Here is a 9,833-nt window from a genome sequence, read left to right on the forward strand (position 1 = left end):
TAAAATATTTATTGAATTAATAATAAATTTACACTTCAACCTATTAAATGCCAAGCCGCCTCTGTTTATTATAACAATTTCCAAATGGGAGAAGTGATTAAATGTATTTTGCATTGGATAGTTTCTGAGAAGAGATTTCATTAACCTGACTGCGAATCTGTACTAGAACAAAGAGCTAATATATTCTAAATGAGGTTCGGACTTGTCTTTCAAGGTCGAACTGCCCAACACGCAAACTTCTCTAAGCGTTTGGTGACTCACGATAAGCGTTAGAATATACGTAACCTGTCTATATTGTTGGCGGAGTTTTAATTGATTTATTTTCTTTGGGTTCTCTTGCAGGACGGTTATCATTTCAGAGTCACCTATACACCGTGGAATGAGGCTAATTGGTGTGGAATTGTTGTGTACTTTCAGGAGAACGCCATATTGTTCTGTAATATTGTGGCTTCTGGAAATGTTGAAATAAAATAAATAAGAATAATCATAGCTAAATAAACGGTTCATGTGGGCAAAAGCCAATCCACAAGCTGTACAACCCCAGATGTGGGTTTTTGGCCTTCCCGGTCCTCGTCGGTGAAGTGTGGTTGGTAAAGCTAGTGAAATTAACTCAACAGAAAATGGGCAGCCTTGGAGCTTCTCAAAGTTTTGCTCATTTGTGCCAAACTTCTGGGTGGTTGGATCGCCTGTGCAGAGGAAATTAGTCTTGCAGTTCTGATCCGGACCAGCAGTGTAGGTAGGATTCATCTGAAATGCTGAATGAGATTGTAAGCATTACAGATGCCATTGTATCCAGTTGTGTCAAAAAAGGGCACGATGGTCCATTTACGCAGCCCAGTGAATGGACACCATCTTCCTTCGATTCACGTGTTTTGACTTCTTTGACTTTCATGTAAAATCTCTAGTCCTGGCTACAGTAGGTGGCATAGCGCCCTGACCTTCCAATCACTGTTCTGTATACATTATCTTAACAATTTAATAAGGCAAAATGATGTTTGAACTAAATTGTTTAAATGCGATTAGTTTGTTAATGAAGATATAACGGTGGGAGTTGTATTGTGGTGTGTGGAGCACTAGATAATACATTTCTTAAGGATCTTGGTCATTGTAAAGAGCAATTAGGAGGCAGTGTCTAGACAGACACATCACTTACTGGACGATACCAAGGAGCAAGACGAACAAGGCATTATATATTTCCTAAATTGCATACTGCCAGCTAACAAAGTATTTAAAGCTGCGGGACTACATCTCCCATACTCCTCAGCCTGCCCCTTAGTTGAGCATTATGGGAGATGTAGTCCTGCAGCAGCTGGAGGGCCGCAGATTGGACACCCCTGATTTAAAGGATACCTCCGTTAGCCAACTTCTGGATAAGTGGGGGGCGGTTATGATGAAAGAGGCATGACTTTAGCAGTGAGGGCTTCTCCACCAGCATATTGTGCTAACAACCTGCCAACTATCCAATCACTGAAGCCCCACAGTCGAACTGAATCCAGGACAGTTGTCAGGTGTGCCTAAAGTTATAAGTGCCAGGCCTATATAGGGTTGGTTTTAGACAAGTAAAAGAGGTAAGGGAGGCCGTAAAAGCAAATAACAGGGTAGATTCTCCATAAGACACAGACAGTACTTACATTAAGTTCTACTTTTCCAGGGGAGATTGTCTGAAGCAGGGGAGGACTGGCACCTTCTGGGCTGGGGGGCAGGTACAGCCCCTCCACATAACATACACACTAGCACACTTACACGTACACTCACTAAAATACATACACTCCACTCCTAACTTGTTGGAACTTTTCCTTAAAACCGTTCACATACTATGTGAGGGCCACACTATTACCGCAGGGTCATGTAACATCACATTATGTGACCCCTTAATGGTTTGCATCACCCTGCTATGGTTGGCGTGACCCCGCTTTGACTGGCCATCTTTGAAAGTGTTGAACCAGCCCAAGGGGCAGATTTTTTTCTCTCCCCAAAGGGCTAATCACCCTAGCCTGAAGAAAGTACATATGGATTATTGGTAGGTCTAGCCATGATTTACTTAAATTTGCATATTTGTCCCCAATAAGAACATCTGTAGGCTACATTACTTATTATTCAGTAGCACTTCCACTTTCCCTCTGTTATAAGGTTAACTGGAAAGCGCTAAGTAAATCTATCAGCGCTCAATAATCAATATACATACGTTTTATCTCATGTCACAATGTAAAGGTGAGATCCCATACCCTACCGTATGATACCATGCAGGACGGCCACCGGCTCATGGTCGCTTTTAGGGTTATTGTTCCGCTACCTCGACCAGTAGGTGAAACACAATTTCTTTTGAACAGATGCCACAAAGTAATTTTCCCTAAACACAGATTAATGGATTAAATATATTTCACAAACAAACGTAACAAATGTAGCGGCTTTACAGAATACGCAATATGCTCCATTACACGCCAGATTAAAATGTATAATTCACTTTGCCCTTGCCTCCGTTATTTCAGAACGGCATTAATGCGGGACTTCAAATGCAAAGCATGATTTGGTTGCATATAAGGGAGGCCTCGTTCGCTCCAACCCGCGTCACTCCGCAATAAATAAGGGCGATGCTCATAAAGGTGGACAGGACAAGTATATTAATGTCAGCACTTAGGAATCCTCTAATACCCAAAGTCTTTGTAGAAGAACTCTGACTAATTCAACGTACGTGGCATCGCTGGATGCCAAAACATGACTTTAACCGTATAAATTCGATTAAAGTGATTACGTCTTCAGCAAACAGTAAGTTTGTGGCGTATTCAACAAAACAGGAGTTTGAAGGAAAGTTAAACTTTGAAGCTCTCTTTAACTAATGCATTGATTTGTCGTAGTCGGTCAATTCGAGTTTTGTCAGATCCTTTGAATGTATGGAGCTGCAGCTTCTCTTAAAGATAAGTTTGGAGTGTCCCTTTAAATCAATAATTTAACATTCAAGGGATCTTCCAGGCCTGACTCAAATCCTTTATTATCTGAACCATTTAATATTATCTTTAACCATTGTTTATAGATCAGTACAGCAAATAAACCCATGCTATGGTGTTTTCAGATAAAAACATTAAATGTTATAATTATATATATATTTATTAGAATCCCAAATTTGTAGGCCACCGGAGTAGCCACCTTAGCTCCCAATTCTTCTAAATTGGTTTTATTATTTTCCCCCACGTTGTTATTTCTCCCTGTTTGTTCATTTACATCACCCTTTTTGTGTTCTCCATGATCTTTGTAGAGGAACGTGGTAGAGAAAGTCTGCATTTCTGTAGTACGTAAGTATATTAGCTTCTTTTCCATATTTGCGAACTGATTGGCGAGCAGAATACTTTTTTTAGGCGGTGTGGGTGGTAAAATTTGATTTATACATCAGCTCTGTAAACACTTGTCAGGTTTAAGTCGCTATTCGAACATATGGAAACTCATAAACTACATCTTGTACAGACACGGTATTGTTGGTAAAGCCTGACAGCTGTCAGTGGGGGGGGGGGCCGAGTCGCACCCACCAATAAGACTGATATCAATTTAGATTTGTCAGCCATTGAATCTTGTGCGATGCGTAACATTGTGTCTTGTGCGAGTGCGATGCGTAACATTTCCAATACATAGTCGCGCCCAATTGAGGTTGTCTCATGCTGGACATCAGAAAGATCAAAAGCAACACATTGGTTTCCAAATCTATGGCTAATGGCGTAGTCATCAACTACATGATTGGTTGCAAAATGAAAAAAAAAAACAGATTGACACGCTAGAGTTATCAAGAACAAGCATCCAACAGAGTGGTTTTCCAAAGCTTGGGTGTGTTTTCCATGATAAAGTAAGTCAATCCCTAAACATAAACTGTTTATATTGGCAGATCCATGATGTGCAATAGTCCACATCAAGAGTCCAGTAAACTGTCAAATGAGCGATTTAGTATATTGTAGGGGGGGGTGAAATGTATGAAATGGGACTCGGTAAGAAGAGAATTTTGATGAACGTATAACATTAGACCTAAAAATGGAAGAATATAGGTTTAGCCTTAGTAAAGAAGGACAGGTTAAGTGTTAAGTGAGCAGGGGTGACATTTTGGATTTGAGGAACGCAGTGTTCAGGGGCATTGGTCCGGTGTGCTGCTGCTGCTGCGCCATGGACGCGTTACAGGGAAGATCCCCGATATATCCCTAAAAGTCCCGTTCACGCAACGGAGGACTGTGGAGAGCGGGCATAGCTTCCTTTTAAAAGAGCCGCACACCTTAAACATACAGAGCACAGGGATCTGATGTAAGGGTCAGGCCTAGGGTAGCAGCCACTGTAAATACCCCACCACTTGAATACAGCATCCTAGAAAGGACACACTTTTTTTGCTTTTAAAGTATTTTATTAATTAAAAAAATAATAATCCTTAATAATCCTTAATAAAAGTAATAATACCCGTCACACATTCATGAGCGCTGAAACACAGCACAGAAGAAAAATGCACGATCAAAACAGTCAAGAAGAAGATAAGAGCACCTTATAACTTGCTAGCTATTTTGTAATTGACACAGCATTTCATTTACACAACTTTCTGCTGTTTCTATACAAATTATTGTGTCTTTAAGGGCCGTAAAACCCTGTGATACCCTCATACCCAACAAACATTATTAGCACCTAGAAAGAAGGACTGAGAGGTTTAAGTTAAAAAGGGATATTTGGAATAGATGATTTTGTCATTTTGTGTGTGTGTGGCATACGTACATGATTATTAAATTTTATATATTTATAAATCCATAAACCATCTATTCAAACTACATAACAAAAAAAAATAACGGTTACATTTCAAATAGTTTCCATATATGGTCAACATGCATGACACGTCTTGATTCCGCCACAGCTTCTGACATCACAATGGGCAGAGCTTCGTAACTGGCACAAGGTAAGTGTAGCAAGGAGCTGAAGCCTCCAGGTAACTTATTTCTTTTAGCTTGGAAAGGGAAACCGGAGAAGAGGCAATAGATTGACAATCAGAGGACCAAGCATTGAAGATAAGAAGGTTCTGGACTGAAGATGTGAACTGCTAAACCGTAAGTCTTTTCTATTCCTCTGTGAAATCTCAGAAGTTTTTGAAGATATCGTTAGATTTATGAATGTTTTCAGAGTTTGTGGTGCTTCTGTCTTTAGTCTCTTTTTGACCGGGAAGAACACCCGACTCTGATGTTACCGGATTATGTTGTATGTAACTGTGTCAAGTTGTTACCGCTTCTGCTGTATGTCATGTTTAGTTTCTATTTTCTGGATTAGCGGCCTGTAGCAGGAGGACATGTTGTTCAGAATGCGCAGCCGCTGATTATATCATCAGATTATGATGTCAGAAACTGAACCTGCGGAGATCCCAGCATCTCAGCAATAAAACTGAATACAGCTGGGGCCGTAACAAAAATCATTTATACAAATTGAACGGTTACATTTCAAATATTTTCCATATATGGTCAACATGCATGACACGTCTTGATTCCGCCACAGCTTCTGACATCACAATGGGCACCGCTTCGTAACTGGCACAAGGTAAGTGTAGCAAGGAGCTGAAGCCTCCAGGTAACTTACTTCTTTTAGTGTGGAAAGGGAAACCGGAGAAGAGGCAATAGATTGACAATCAGAGGACAAAGCATTGAAGATAAGAAGGTTCTGGACTGAAGATGTGAACTGCTAAACCGTAAGTCTTTTCTATTCCTCTGTGAATCTTAGAAGTTTTTGAAGATATCGTTAGATTTATGGATGTTTTCAGAGTTTGTGGTGCTTCTGTCTTTAGTCTCTTTTTGACCGGGAAGAACACCCAACTCTGATGTTACCGGATTATGTTGTATGTAACAACATAATCAGAATTAGCGGCATGTAGCAGGATGATATATTGTTCAGAATGCGCAGCCGCTAATTACCGTATTTGCTTGATTATAAGACTGGGGCAGAATGGTAAATAGGGGGGTATAAGGTATATCAGGGTGGCAAAGTGGCAAGTAAGGGGGTATAAGGCATATGTGGGGGCATGCATTTCCAGATTGAAGATAAGAAGATTCTGGATTGAAGATGTGAACTGCTAAACCGTAAGTCTTTTCTATTCCTCTGTGAAATCTCAGAAGTTTTTGAAGATATCGTTAGATTTATGGATGTTTTCAGAGTCTGTGGTGCTTCTGTCTTTAGTCTCTTTTTGACTGGGAAGAACACCCAGCTCTGATGTTACCGGATTATGTTGTATGTAACTGTGTCAAGTTGTTACCGCTTCTGCTGTATGTTATGTTTAGGTTCTATTTTCTGGATTAGCGGCCTGTAGCAGGAGGACATGTTGTTCCGAATGCGCAGCCGCTGATTATATCTTCAGATTATGATGTCAGAAACTGAACCTGCGGAGATCCCAGCATCTCAGCAATAAAAACGAATACAGCTGGGGCCGTAACAAAAATAATTTTAAAAAGTGAATGGTTACATTTCAAATATTTTCCATATATGTTCTACATGCATGACATGTCCTGCCACAAGGTAAGTGTAGCAAGGAGCTGAAGCTTCCAGGTGACTTATTTCTTAAAGCTTGTAAAAGGACACCTGAGAAGATTTGAAGTTTTTGAAGAACTCGTTAGATTTATGAATGTTTTCAGAGTTTGTGGTGCTTCTGTCTTAAGTCTCTTTTTGACCGGGAAGAACACCCAACTCTGATGTTACTGGATTATGTTGTATGTAACAACATAATCAGAATTAGCGGCATGTAGCAGGAGGACATATTGTTCAGAATGCGCAGCCGCTAATTACTGTATTTGCTTGATTATAAGACAAGTTTTTTTTCAGAGCAAATACTCCTCCTTCAGAAAAATTATATTGAAGCTCAATTTATAATCAGGCCTCAAATAGAGGTCTGATTACAAGACTAAGATCCAGATTGCCCGCAGCGCTGCAGGGGTCCTGGATCCTCCTGTCTGGCAGCTGGTGGGTGTCTGCAAGATGTGCGCAGACAATCTCCGCTCCCGGCGTCACATGACCTTCCTGTGCTCTACCGGTGGACTAATCCGGCTGTCCCCAGTAGACACCAGGGAGTCTGGAGCATGGGGGGCAAGTCTAGGGATGCATCGGTGACTCAGGGGGCATATAGGGGGTTATAAGGCATATCTGGGGGCAGAGTGGTAAATAGGGGGGTATAAGGTATATCAGGGTGGCAAAGTGGCAAGTAAGGGGGTATAAGGCATATGTGGGGGCATGCATTTCCAGATTGAAGATAAGAAGATTCTGGATTGAAGATGTGAACTGCTAAACCGTAAGTCTTTTCTATTCCTCTGTGAAATCTCAGAAGTTTTTGAAGATATCGTTAGATTTATGGATGTTTTCAGAGTCTGTGGTGCTTCTGTCTTTAGTCTCTTTTTGACTGGGAAGAACACCCAGCTCTGATGTTACCGGATTATGTTGTATGTAACTGTGTAGAGTTGTTACCGCTTCTGCTGTATGTTATGTTTAGGTTCTATTTTCTGGATTAGCGGCCTGTAGCAGGAGGACATGTTGTTCCGAATGCGCAGCCGCTGATTATATCTTCAGATTATGATGTCAGAAACTGAACCTGCGGAGATCCCAGCATCTCAGCAATAAAAACGAATACAGCTGGGGCCGTAACAAAAATAATTTTAAAAAGTGAATGGTTACATTTCAAATATTTTCCATATATGTTCTACATGCATGACATGTCCTGCCACAAGGTAAGTGTAGCAAGGAGCTGAAGCTTCCAGGTGACTTATTTCTTAAAGCTTGTAAAAGGACACCTGAGAAGATTTGAAGTTTTTGAAGAACTCGTTAGATTTATGAATGTTTTCAGAGTTTGTGGTGCTTCTGTCTTAAGTCTCTTTTTGACCGGGAAGAACACCCAACTCTGATGTTACTGGATTATGTTGTATGTAACAACATAATCAGAATTAGCGGCATGTAGCAGGAGGACATATTGTTCAGAATGCGCAGCCGCTAATTACTGTATTTGCTTGATTATAAGACAAGTTTTTTTTCAGAGCAAATACTCCTCCTTCAGAAAAATTATATTGAAGCTCAATTTATAATCAGGCCTCAAATAGAGGTCTGATTACAAGACTAAGATCCAGATTGCCCGCAGCGCTGCAGGGGTCCTGGATCCTCCTGTCTGGCAGCTGGTGGGTGTCTGCAAGATGTGCGCAGACAATCTCCGCTCCCGGCGTCACATGACCTTCCTGTGCTCTACCGGTGGACTAATCCGGCTGTCCCCAGTAGACACCAGGGAGTCTGGAGCATGGGGGGCAAGTCTAGGGATGCATCGGTGACTCAGGGGGCATATAGGGGGTTATAAGGCATATCTGGGGGCAGAGTGGTAAATAGGGGGGTATAAGGTATATCAGGGTGGCAAAGTGGCAAGTAAGGTGGTATAAGGCATATGTGGGGGTATCCATTTCTGGATTGAAGATAAGAAGATTCTGGATTGAAGATGTGAACTGCTAAACCGTAAGTCTTTTCTATTCCTCTGTGAAATCTCAGAAGTTTTTGAAGATATCGTTAGATTTATGAATGTTTTCAGAGTTTGTGGTGCTTCTGTCTTTAGTCTCTTTTTGACCGGGAAGAACACCCAGCTCTGATGTTTCCGGATTATGTTGTATGTAACTGTGCAGAGTTGTTACCGCTTCTGCTGTACGTCATGTTTAGTTTCTATTTTCTGGATTAGCGGCCTGTAGCAGGAGGACATGTTGTTCCGAATGCGCAGCCGCTGATTATATCTTCAGATTATGATGTCAGAAACTGAACCTGCGGAGATCCCAGCATCTCAGCAATAAAACTAAATACAGCTGGGGCCGTAACAAAAATTAGGAATTATAGGAAAAGGTTTCAAAACCGTAGCTACTGTATTCAGACCTATATACAGAAGAGGATTGAAAGCATATTCTTTTTCTGTTATCTCGTTTGTGAACCTTTTAAATTTTTCATCCATACGTACTAGACCTGTGCATTCAGATTTCTACGAATTGCAACAAAGCTCTGAAAACCAAGACAGACACCCTATGAATAGGATGAAAACAAAGCAAACAACTCTGAATTTTCATCCGAAATTCGTGGGCACATTCGCTGACACGCACTCACACTGTCAGTCACTCTCTCACACTCTCATTCAGTCTCTCTCATGCTTTCTAAATGTTTCCCTGCCTTTTCTGCCAACCATCAGTGAGTGAGACTGAATGGGGGTGTATGTGGGCAATGGGCAACAAATTTAGTTCAAAGTTAATTATGCCCATGAATTTTTACCCAAACCCAATGGGCAGGGAATGGAATTCGTTGCCTAAGAACAAATGAGCCAAAAACAAACCGAAACATTTGTCCGAACAGTTTTTGGCCCATTTGCACATGTCTAATACATACATATACACACATACATAAAGTACATGTGATTGCCGTTAATCTGGCCCTGCATCCTGTGGGCTGGAATCATTTTAACACTGCATCGTTAAACTTGCTACTGTATATAGTAGGAGATATGTACTGTAATGTACATAAAATAAGTGGCACATTCTGACCCTGGGAGCATGTAAAGCCAAGCGGCCCCATCGGCCCCTTACCCCCATAACTCACATGCACACCAACTCACAAACTTACTAACACACACTCCTTCTCAGACAGACATACAAATTGACATACACATTTAGACTTACACACACCTACACAAACATTCATTCTCAGATGCTAATTATAATTATAATAAATATAACTTATAAAGAAATAATAATAAAAATATTAATATGCACTTACACATTTACATTATTATACATTCATGCTTACACACACTGGATTATGTTGTATGTAACGGTGTAGTG

Source organism: Sceloporus occidentalis, unplaced genomic scaffold (genome assembly GCF_023333645.1).
Source record: "Sceloporus occidentalis isolate IW3139 unplaced genomic scaffold, rSceOcc1.0.p SCAF_193, whole genome shotgun sequence".
NCBI classification, from domain to species: Eukaryota; Metazoa; Chordata; class Lepidosauria; order Squamata; family Phrynosomatidae; genus Sceloporus; species Sceloporus occidentalis.